The sequence below is a fragment of the Salvelinus sp. IW2-2015 genome, unplaced genomic scaffold (genome assembly GCF_002910315.2).
Source record: "Salvelinus sp. IW2-2015 unplaced genomic scaffold, ASM291031v2 Un_scaffold3620, whole genome shotgun sequence".
NCBI classification, from domain to species: domain Eukaryota; kingdom Metazoa; phylum Chordata; class Actinopteri; order Salmoniformes; family Salmonidae; genus Salvelinus; species Salvelinus sp. IW2-2015.
In genome coordinates, this window is record NW_019944897.1 from 35,383 (window position 1) to 46,915 (window position 11,533).

At 43.3% G+C, this 11,533-nt stretch overlaps 1 pseudogene; it reads right to left on the reverse strand.

Annotated features, from left to right (window-relative positions):
• The window catches only part of LOC112076202 (phosphatidate cytidylyltransferase 1-like), a 28,078-nt pseudogene extending 16,977 nt beyond the window's left edge, over window positions 1–11,101 (reverse strand).
• Window positions 11,102–11,533: the final 432 nt, after the last annotated feature.

Here is an 11,533-nt window from a genome sequence, read left to right on the forward strand (position 1 = left end):
ATAGGGCTGAGGCTGACTACCATAGCTGACTACCATAGGTCTGACTACCATAGGGCTGACTACTTACAGTATCAGTGAAGAGAGAGGAAAGGACAGGTTTTTCAGACAGGTTTCTGGGCGTGTTGTGTTTGCTGTTTGTCTCTTACCAGATCATTCCTTCAAACAGGTTCTGGATGACTAAGTGAGACTGAGTCACCACTATCAGTAGGGTCACATGGGTCCACGCAAACTGCAGGGGCAAACCACACACACACAGTTAGCCATGGGGAATGTAGCTTGACCACTCACAATAACAATGTTGGTAGGTAGAATGCAGAGATAGGCAGACAGGCTATAGATATAGAAATACAGAGTCTAGATGGGCAAGCAACAGATATAGAAATACAGCATCTAGATGGGCAGGCAACAGATATAGAAATACAGCATCTAGATGGGCAGGAAACAGATAGAAATACAGTATCTAGATAGGCAGGCAACAGATATAGAAATACAGCATCTAGATGGGCAGGAAACAAATAGAAATACAGTATCTAGATAGGCAGGCAACAGATATAGAAATACAGTATCTAGATAGGCATGCAATATAGAAATACAGCATCTAGACAGGCAGGCAATAGATATAGAAATACAGTATCTAGATCAGCAAGGCTGAGTCACTCCACACCACCCACTGAGAGATGTTTTTTTTTTACACAGCACACTAGTGTGTGTGTGTGTGTGTGTGTGTGTGTGTGTGTGTGTGTGTGTGTGTGTGTGTGTGTGTGTGTCATGCTGGCTAGTCTGAAACGTCATCCCATGTAGTACACCTACTGTCTCATCCAGAGAGAGACAGAGAGTTGTCAAATGTATTTATCATTTCACTATGCAGTGCTCTACTTTTTACTCAAAGGGCAAAAACAGTGGTGCAGTAGGGTTTCATTTGAGCCGTAGTCTGCGAGGATGTATGCTGTATAGTAGGGTTCCCCAATAGGAGGGAGCTGAATAGTAGGGTTCCCCAATAGGAGGGAGCTGAATAGTAGGGTTCCCCAATAGGAGGGAGCTGAATAGTAGGGTTCCCCAATAGGAGGGAGCTGTATAGTAGGGTTCCCCAATAGGAGGGAGCTGAATAGTAGGGTTCCCCAACAGGAGAGAGTTCTCCAAGGTTTTTGGGCAATATATATATATATACATACAGTACCAGTCAAAAGGTTGGACACCCCTACTCATTCCAGGGTTTTTATTTATTTGTACTATTTTCTACATTGTAGAATAATAGTGAAGAAATCAAAAGTATGAAATAACACATATGGAGTCATGTAATAACCAAAAACAGTATTAAACAAATCTAAATATATTTTAGATTCTTCAAAGTAGCCACCCTTTGCCTTGATGACAGCTTTGCACACTCTTGGCATTCTTTCAACCAGCTTCAYGAGGAATGCTTTTCCAACAGAGTTCCCACATATGCTGAGCACTTATTGGCTGCTTTTCCTTCACTCTGCGGCCCAACTCATCCCAAACCATCTCAATTGGGATGAGGTCTGGTGAYKGTGGAGACCGGGTCATCTGATGCAGCACTCCATCAATTCTCCTTCTTGGCCAAATAGCCCTAACACAGCCTGGAGGTGTGTTGGGTCATTGTCCTGTTGAAAAATGAATTATAGTCCCACTAAGCGCAAACCAGATGGGATGGCGTATCACTGCAGAATGTTGTGGTAGCCATGCTGGTTAAGTGTGCCTTGAATTCTAAATAAATCACAGACAGTGTCACCAGCAAAGCACCCTCACACCATCACACCACCTCCTCTGTGCTTCACGGTGGGAACCACACATGCAGAGATCATCCGTTCACCTACTCTGTGTCTCAAAGACACGGCGGTTGGAACAAAAAATACAAAATTTGGACTCATCAGACCAAAGGACAGATTTCCACCAGTCTAATGTCCATTGCTCGTGTTTCTTGGCCCAAGCAAGTCTCTTTTTTCTTTTTCTTATTGGTGTCCTTTAGTAGTGGTTTCTTTACAGCAATTCGACCATAAAGGCCTGATTCAACTCAACAGTTGATGTTGAGATGTGTCTGTTACTTGAACTCCGTGAAGGACTTATTTGGTCTGCAATCTGAGGTGCAGTTAACTCTAATGAACTTATCCTCTGCAGCAGAGGTAACTCTGGGTCTTCCTTTCCTGTGTCGGTCCTCATGAGAGCCAGTTCCATCATAGCGCTTGATGGTTTTTGCGACTGCACTTGAAGAAACTTTTAAAGTTCTTGAAATGTTCCGGATTGACTGACCTTTATGTCTTAAAGTAATGATGGACTGATGTTTCTCTTTGCTTATTTGAGCTGTTCTTACCATAATATGGATTTGGTCTTTTACCAAATAGGGCTATCTTCTGTATACCCCCCCCCCCCTACCTTGTCACAACACAACTGATTGGCTCAAACGCATTAAGGAAAGAAATTCTACAAATTAACTTTTAACTCGACACCCCTGTTAATTGAAATGCATTCCAGGTGACTACCTCACAGAGCTGGTTGAGAGAATGCCAAGAGTGTGCAAAGCTGTCATCAAGGCAAAGGGTGGCTACTTTGAAGAATCTCAAATATAAAATATATTTTGATTTGTTTAACACTTTTTTGGTTACTACATGATTCCATATGTGTTATTTCATAGTTTGATGTCTTCACTATTATTCTACAATGTAGAAAATAGTAAAAAATAAAGATAAACGCTGGAATGAGGAAGTGTGTCCAAACGTTTGACTGGTACTGTATATATTTATTTTATTATTTTCGTTGTTGGATATTAACATTTTTTTAAATCACCAGGAAATCAGCTCAAAATGATTTTAATTTCGGAAATCTGTTCCAACCATAAAGAGGTGATCGTATCCCAAATGTAATCAAAGTTTGAAATGATTCTGTTTTTCTTTTTGTCAAAATACTATATATCTCCGTCTGGTGATTCTTGCTGTCAATTTGTAGAAATTATTTAAAACCCTGTTCAAGGCCCCCTGACCATCCGTGGCTGAATGTAGTTGGGGAACCCTGCTGTGTGTATAGTATGGCATGCAGAGTACCAGGATGACAGAGGTTAGTCACTGGTATCCAGGGTTACTTGACTCATACACACCATATAAAACTGTAGACGGTAATGCTTCTTCACTAAACTCAGAACAAACATGCAGAAACCTGTGAAAAATCAAATAACATGCAGTCAGTTTCTCTGCAAAGGATGGAGGGAAAGAACAACATCCTCATCATCATCATCATCATCATTCCATCCCTCCCCCCCCCTTTAATCTGTTGCATTGGGGTATCAATAGGGATGTGCATCTTTCGAGACGATTTGATATACGTATACATTACCATACAGGAACTACAGGTTTAGATTTGATATATGTACACATGGACTCCATTACCATACAGGAACTACAGGTTTAGATTTGATATATGTACACATGGACTCCATTACCATACAGGAACTACAGGTTTAGATTTGAAAACGATTCAGTGAGTCAATGAGAATCCAAATGTTGCATAGAAACACATTCCTTTTCAAGTTCAAATCAGCTGCTGACGGGTTGGATCTGGCTGAGCTGACGTGTGTGTGTGTGTGTGTGTGTGTGTGTGTGTGTGTGTGTGTGTGTGTGTGTGTGAGAATGATGTACACTGCGTGCACAATAATTAGGCAAGTGAGTATTCTGATCTTATCATTATTTCTATGCACATGTTCCAACTCCAAACAATATGGACTTGACGCTTATTGGATGTAATCATTTCCAGGTGATATGTATTGTATTTGTGTAATGAGGGAGGGTGTGGTGAAAGTCAATAACACCTTATATCAAAAGGTGTGCATAATTAAGAGGCAGCTTCATTACCTCAAGTAAAATGGGCCAAAAAATGAAATTTGACGAACACTAAAAAGTAAAAAATTGTAAAATGCCTTTCAGACCGGATGTAACACTCTTGAAATAGCTCAACTATTGGAGGCGTGACCACCGGACAATCAAACGTTTTGTTGCRAAAAGTCAACTGGGGGGCCGAATAGTCAACTGGAGGGCCGCAAAAAACAACGCAAGGCGAAGAAAAGGAGCAAAATGAACTGCAAAAGACTTGAGAAGAATTAACCGTCAAGCTGCCAGGAACCCATTATCCTCCAGCTCCACCATATTCCAGAACTGTTACCTACCTGGAGTGTCCAGAAGTACAAGGTATCAAAAGCTCAGAGACATGGCCAAGGTCAAAAAGGCTGAAACATGACAACCACTGAAGAAGATTCTCAGGTTGAAACGTCAAGATYGAAAAAAATCTCCAGGTATTTCTTTGCCCAAAGTTTTTAATGGACAGATGAAATGAGAAGGACTTTTGATGGACCAGATGGATGGATCAGTCACGGACACAGGGGTACCACTTMGAGTCAGGCACCAGCGAGGTCAAGGAGGGGTACTGGTACGGGCTGATATCATTAAGGATGAGGTAGTTGGACCTTTTCGGGTTGAAGACGGACTGAAACTCAACTCCCGAACCTACTGCCAGTTTCTGGAACATTCTTTCTTCAATCAGTGGTACAGGAAGAAGTCCTCAGTATTCAAGAAGGCCATGATCTTTACCCAGGACAATGCTCCATCACATCCAAGTACTCCACCTCTTGGCTAGCCAGCAAGGGCCTCAAAGAYGCCTGAATAATGACCTGGCCCCCTTTCTCACCTGACTTAAATCCTATTGGGAACTTGTGTGCCCTTCTCAAACGTGAGATTTACAGTGAGGGAAGACAATACACCTCTTTGAACAGCATTTTGGGAGGCTGTGGTTGCTGCCTCAGCGAAAGGGGATCGTGAACAGATAAAGAAACAGACTTCATGGATGGATGGATCATGGTAGCTATTTAAAAGAAGGGTGGCTATACCGGTCACTGAATATTTTTGAAAAAGGACGAAAATTGTTATTCAATTGTCATTTTGTGTAATTTATTTGTTACACTTACTCTAAAAATTGAGAATAAACAAGTGAGATGGGAGAAATTAATTTTGGGGGTATTTAGTTACCTAATAATATACTTATATATATCCCCTGAGAAAGCCACAACTCACTTTTCCTTTGTTAAACATTCAAGTTTGAGGTTCAATAACATTTTGGATTGACTGAGAGCATTGTGTTTGTATTCCTCAGGATTAATGTTATTGTTGAACAATTTGCCTAATAACTGTGCACTCAGCGTATATCTATGGTGTAGGTACCTGATCTGAGACATAAGGGAGACTACCACCCCACTACCAGATTAGAGCCATAAAGGAGACTAGGCATCTACCACCCCACTACCAGATTAGAGCCATAAAGGAGACTAGGCATCTACCACCCATCCACTACAGATTAGAGCCATAAAGGAGACTACCACCCCACTACCAGATTAGAGACATAAAGGAGACTACCACCCCACTATCAGATTAGAGTCAGTTTTAAGAAAATAGAGTTACGAAAATWTTTACGAAATAAACTAAAGTAAAAAAATAAATAATTAAAAACACAAAATCTGAAGAAAAAAAAATACCTTCTGCTAACTGGATCCTGGACTTCCTGCCTATTCTGGACCACCAGGCTGCTGATGTCATGCAGCGTTGTCATAACAACAAGTTTGATGTCGGACGACAATAGAATGTTCATGATGTCACTGCGACAACTGTCTACAGACATGTCAATAGACGTAGTATAAACCAGTCTTTAAGTCTTGATGTCTTTGGTTGTTTACTACACTACTCACTCTGTTTAGCACATGGCCGCSTGTGAATCCTTAAAGAGATGGGTGGGGCTAAAGGTTTAAGAGGGTGTGAACGATGCTGAACGGGTGTAAACAAAGAAGAGCTCTCCAGTAGGTACCAAAAACATTCAAGAGCAATTTTCTCAAAAGTGGGGTTACAAATTTATCAACTTTCAAAGYAGAATTATTTTCCCATTGTTCCTCAACTGTAGTGTATGATATACCATTTTCTATCTCTGACTCTACTTCTATCTAATGTAAAAAATAAAATAAAAAACTATTTCAAATGTTGCTACATCGAGCCGGTCGGTCACATTTGTGCTGAATGTGTCGATTAAAACCCTCATTGTGTGTCGGGTTTCGCCACATAAAGCAAGCAGCCGATATGAGATCCCCCTTAGGAAGAAGTTGTGTATTGAGTCGCCGGGCAGATTTAGTCTGTTCAGCAGAGCTGTGGATTTTACCTGGCTGTGACAGACACAGAAAGACAGTCAAACTACCGCCAGGGTCAGGTCAAAAGACACTGCAAGGCCTGTATTCACAAAGGCTGTGTTTACATTGGCAGCCCAAATCAGATCTATTGGCAGATTTCTCAGGGAATGTGCAAACAGCAAAAACCAGATGGGAATCTGATCTTCCAGGCTAGCAGGAARCTGGAGGGAGAAAGGAAATGTTGTCATGTATTCACCTAACTAGCTAACAAACCAATAAGGTGAGGAAGGGGGAAACTGACGATAGTGGTCTGTTTCTGAATGGTTATAATGTAAGTGCTCTTTGGCCCCAGTCCATAGGCATCTGAGAAACATACTTWATAGCCCTGTTAGTTAATCACCAACTGCAGTGTGTAGGGACTTAGTCAGTCTAGTAGTCAATGTTTCATGTCGGCCTTGTCTTTACAATAAAACTACCCAGCAAACAGGGGACGTCCTTAGGACGTCCAGGGGACCGTGACACAACCTCCCGATGTTCTGCGACTAATGTTTGTTTTCAGGTAGCTAGCCCAAGTAGCTAGCCCAGAGGTTTGCAAGCATTTTTGGGTCTGTGACCACATTTTGATACAAAACAAATGTAGTGTAATCAACAGCCAATGATAACATTTTTTAGAAATTGGGACGATGACGGGCTGGGCAGTGCTTTTGACGGTATTTCAATCTGAAGACAGTATGGTTTGACGGTATTTCAATCTGAAGACAGTATGGTTTGACGGTATTTCAATCTGAAGACAGTATGGTTTGAAGTGACTGAAATGCATCAGAAAGGTGTTGGGAAGTTCACCAGATGTTGTTGAGAAAGTAAAAGATCAGCATCAATATCGGATTTATTTCCTGGTCTTGTCCACTGGGTTCGTGTGGACATAGTAGAGAGAAACAGTGATTTATTTCCTGGTCTTGTCCACTGGGTTCNGATTTATTTCCTGGTCTTGTCCACTGGGTTCGTGTGGACATAGTAGAGAGAAACAGTGATTTATTTCCTGGTCTTGTCCACTGGGTTCTTGTGGACATAGTAGAGAGAAACAGAATACTTTCCATGACAGACTGACCAGGTGAAGTCATGATCCCTTATTGATGTCACCTAAATCAACTTAAAATYAGTGTAGATGAAGGGGAGGAGACGGGTTAAAGAAGGATTTTTAAGCCTTGAGACAATTGAGACATGGATTGTGTGTGTCATTCAGAGGGTGAACGGGCAAGACAGAATATTTAAATGTCTTTGAACAGGRGTGTGGTAGTAGGTGCCAGGCGCACCGGTTTGTGTCAAGAACTGCAACGCTGCTGGGTTTTTCACTTTGTAGATTAAACCGTTCAAAAGATAGGGCCACATTTGTAGGAAGAAAACAGAAACCGGTTACTCACGTCACGCCGGTTGTATGAACCAAGCACGATTTTCTCTCTCTCATGGCCCCATCTTTCAAATCAGGCTGTTAAAATGTGCCTGTATACATGTTGTTATAGACCAGTGTATTAGTACTGCTGTTTCTATGAACAAAGTGACGTAGGATGGATTTACCGACAGACCGTTTAACGTTTAATAAGAGCGGCCGGGTGGAACAAACCACCGATTCATATCACCATGGAGTTAAGAACTGCACAGGCTTATATATAAACATTATATATTTTTCTTAAGTGTTATTTCTTACTTTTGTAGGTATTTTTTCTTAAAACGGAATTGTTCGTTAAGGGCTTGTAAGTAAGCATTTCACTGTAATACCGGTTGTATTCGGGGGAATGTGACAAATAAAATTGTATTTGATATGTCTATCTTACACTTGTCTTCATGGTCCTGCCGACGTTACACTGAGCCTCACCTGCCAGGTAGACAGCGAAGGAGATGAATCTATGGTATCGGACCAGGAACTGGAGCGGTTCTTCTCTCTGCACCAACGCACCAAAGTACTCSGCCAATGTCTCACCATAGAAGAAGTAGTTCACACAAACCAGGAAGTACCTAAAAAACACAAAACAAGTCAGTATCAATCACACAAATCATCATCAGGCTAAAAGTACTTGAAGGAAAACAAGGATTTTCTATTCATTCCTTTTGTTTGTGTTTTTTTGGTTCAGAGGTTAGAGTTCACTTGGTGAAGGGTTGGGCTGTTCAGAGGGCATGTTGTGTACTTTATAAACGGACTTGCCAAGTTAAATAAATAAAAGGTACAATAAAAATAAATCAACTTCCAGCATGGCAGTGGCTCATGTTTGGCTCAACTCAAGCCTGGGTGTGTATGAGTTTGGCTCAACTCAAACCTGGGTGTGTATCAGTTTGTTCGTGTGCGTTTATGGGGAAAAAGTTGCTCTGCTCTACAGAAACCCCCCAAAAAAACAAGGTGAGGGGGGGACTCTATATTCAGACTATTACCTGAAAAATAAAACTAGTCGACATTTTTGACAGAGAGACTGTTAAACCCAACCCTCTCTGTCCCCTGGGATACAAAGGCAGAAACTTCTAGAGAGAGAGAGAGAATTCTCCAGCCCAGCAGAGGCTACCATCCCCCCAGATTCACACCTCTGGCCCTGGGTAGTCCGTTGCTAGGGGGTTGCCAAGGGCCCTTCCAGAACACTCTCCCCCGGCTAGAGTCATGTGACCCTTGGTCATTGACAGTTGTACCTGTAAAGATTTCACCCCCCAACACAGCTTGTCTCTTTAGTTGGACACAGATGTCCAGAGAGACAACAGGTCAGAAGAACTCTGCACCACGGACAACACAACTCACCACTAGCCCTTCCTGTTAGGACACTGGACCTGAACACAACTCACCACTAGGCCCTTCCTGTTAGGACACTGGACCTGAACACAACTCACCACTAGCCCCTTCCTGTTAGGACAGGACTCAACAAACTCACCACTAGCCCCTTCCTGTTAGGACACTGGACCTAACACAACTCACCACCTAGGGCCCTTCCTGTTAGGACACTGGACCTAACACAACTCACCACTAGCCCCTTCCTGTTAGGACACTGGACCTACACAACTCACCACTAGCCCTTCTCTGTTAGGACACTGACCTGCACACTCACCACTAGGCCCCTTCCTGTTAGGACACTGACCAACACACTCACCACTAGCCCCTTCCTGTTAGGACACTGGACCTCACCAATCACCACTAGCCCTTCCTGTTAGGAACACTGGACCTGAACACAACTCACCACTAGGCCTTCCTGTTAGGACACTGACCTAACACAACTCACACTAGGCCCTTCCTGTTAGGACACTGGACCTCACCACAACTCACCACTAGCCCCTTCCTGTTAGGACACTGGACCTGAACACAACTCACCACTAGGCCCTTCCTGTTAGGACACTGGACACAACTCACCACTAGGCCCTTCCTGTTAGGACACTGGACCTTAACACAACTCACCACTAGGCCCTTCCTGTTAGGACACTGACCTGAACACAACTCACCACTAGGCCCCTTCCTGTTAGGACACTGCAACACAACTCACCACTAGGCCTTCCTGTTAGGACACTGGACCCACAAACTACACCACTAGGCCCTTCCTGTTAGGAACTGGACCACACACACAACTCACCCTAGGCCCTTCCTGTTTAGTGGAACTGGACCCACCATACCCCTCCTGTTAGGATCCACCCGGGATCCTAACCCCGTATTAGTGCCTGGATGGTACCATTTTCCTCCTTCCTCTGCTTCTCCTGTCTGGTGATAAAGTGTAGATGTATCCCTGTCTCCTGCTGTGGTGATAAAGTGTAGATGGTATCCCTGTCTCCTGTTGGTGAATAAGTGTAGATGGTATCCCTGTCTCCTGTCTGGTATAAAGTGTAGATGGTATCCCTGTCTCCTTTCTGTGATAAAGTGTAGATGGTATCCCTGTCTCCTGTCTCCTGTGTGGTTGATAAAGTGTAGATGGTATCCCTGTCTCCTGTCTGGTGATAAAATGTAGATGGTATCCCTGTCTCCTGTTGTGATAAATGTTAGATGGATCCTGTCTCCTGTTTGGTGATAAAGTGTAGATGGTATCCCTGTCTCCTGTTTGGTGATAAAGTGTAGATGGTATCCCTGACTCCTGCTGGTCATTCTACGCCTCCTAACCGCCTGGACTCGGGACAGTCGCCACTACAATCAAAACCGGAAACATTGATGGCTCTCTATTTTTTCAGAGATGCAGAGAGACGAGGAGAAGGGGGGGACAGAGAGAGAGAGAGAGGGACAGCGAGAAAGGGGGGACAGAGAGAAGAGAGAGAGGGACAGCGAGAAGAGGGACAGAGAGAAGAGAGAGAGGGACAGCGAGAAGAGGGGACAGAGAGAAGAGAGAGAGGGACAGCGAGAAGGGGGGACAGAGAGAAGAGAGAGAGGGACAGCGAGAAGGGGGGGAAGAGAGGAGAGAGGGACAGCGAGAGAGGGGACAGAGAGAAGAGAGAGAGGGACAGCGAGAAGGGGGGACAGAGAGAAGAAGAGAGAGGACAGCGAGGAAGGGGGACAGAGAGAGAGAGAGAGGAGACAAGCTGAGAGGGGGGACAGAGAGAAGAGAGAGAGGGACAGCGAGAAGGGGGGGACAGAGAGAGAGAGAGGAGGGACAGCGAGAAGGGGGGGACAGAGAGAGAGAGAGAGGGACAGAAGAGGGGGGGACAGAGAGAAGAGAGAGGGACAAGAGAAGGGGGGACAGAGAGAAGAGAAGAGAGGGACAGAGGAGAGGAGGGGACAGAGAGAGAGAGAAAAATGAGAGGGGAGGGGGGAGATAGAGGAGAGAGAGGGACTGTGAAAAAAAGGATCATCGAGATTGAAAGAAAGATATATAGTTGACCTTACCAGCTGAGTGTCCTGAACCAGGCGCAACTCGTAGGAATGGTAGACTCTGTAGCCGATATCTATGATCTCCTGAAACAGTTGATCTGGATGGTCATCACCTACCAACGAGAGAGAAAGAGAGGGGGGTTGAGAGAGGAGTTTAGGACCCAGTGTTGGGGTTATGTACTGTAAAATTGTGTAATATTACGAACTCCCCTTTTTATATTTATTATTTTATTTTTTAAATGTGGTAATGTTACGAACTCACCTTTTAATTTATTTTTGTGTGGTATATATGGTATTATGAATATTTGACTTCCCCTTTTTTTTTATGTGTAATATTACGAACTTCCCCTTTTTTTTTAATGTGGTAATATACGAACTTCCCCTTTTTTTAATGTGGTAATATTACGAACTTCCCCTTTTTTTTAATGTTGGTAATATTACGAACTTCCCCCTTTTTTATTTTTTTTAATGTGGTAATATTACGAACTCCCCCTTTTTTTTAATTGTGTAATATTGTGAACTCCCCCCTTTTTTTTTTTTTTTTC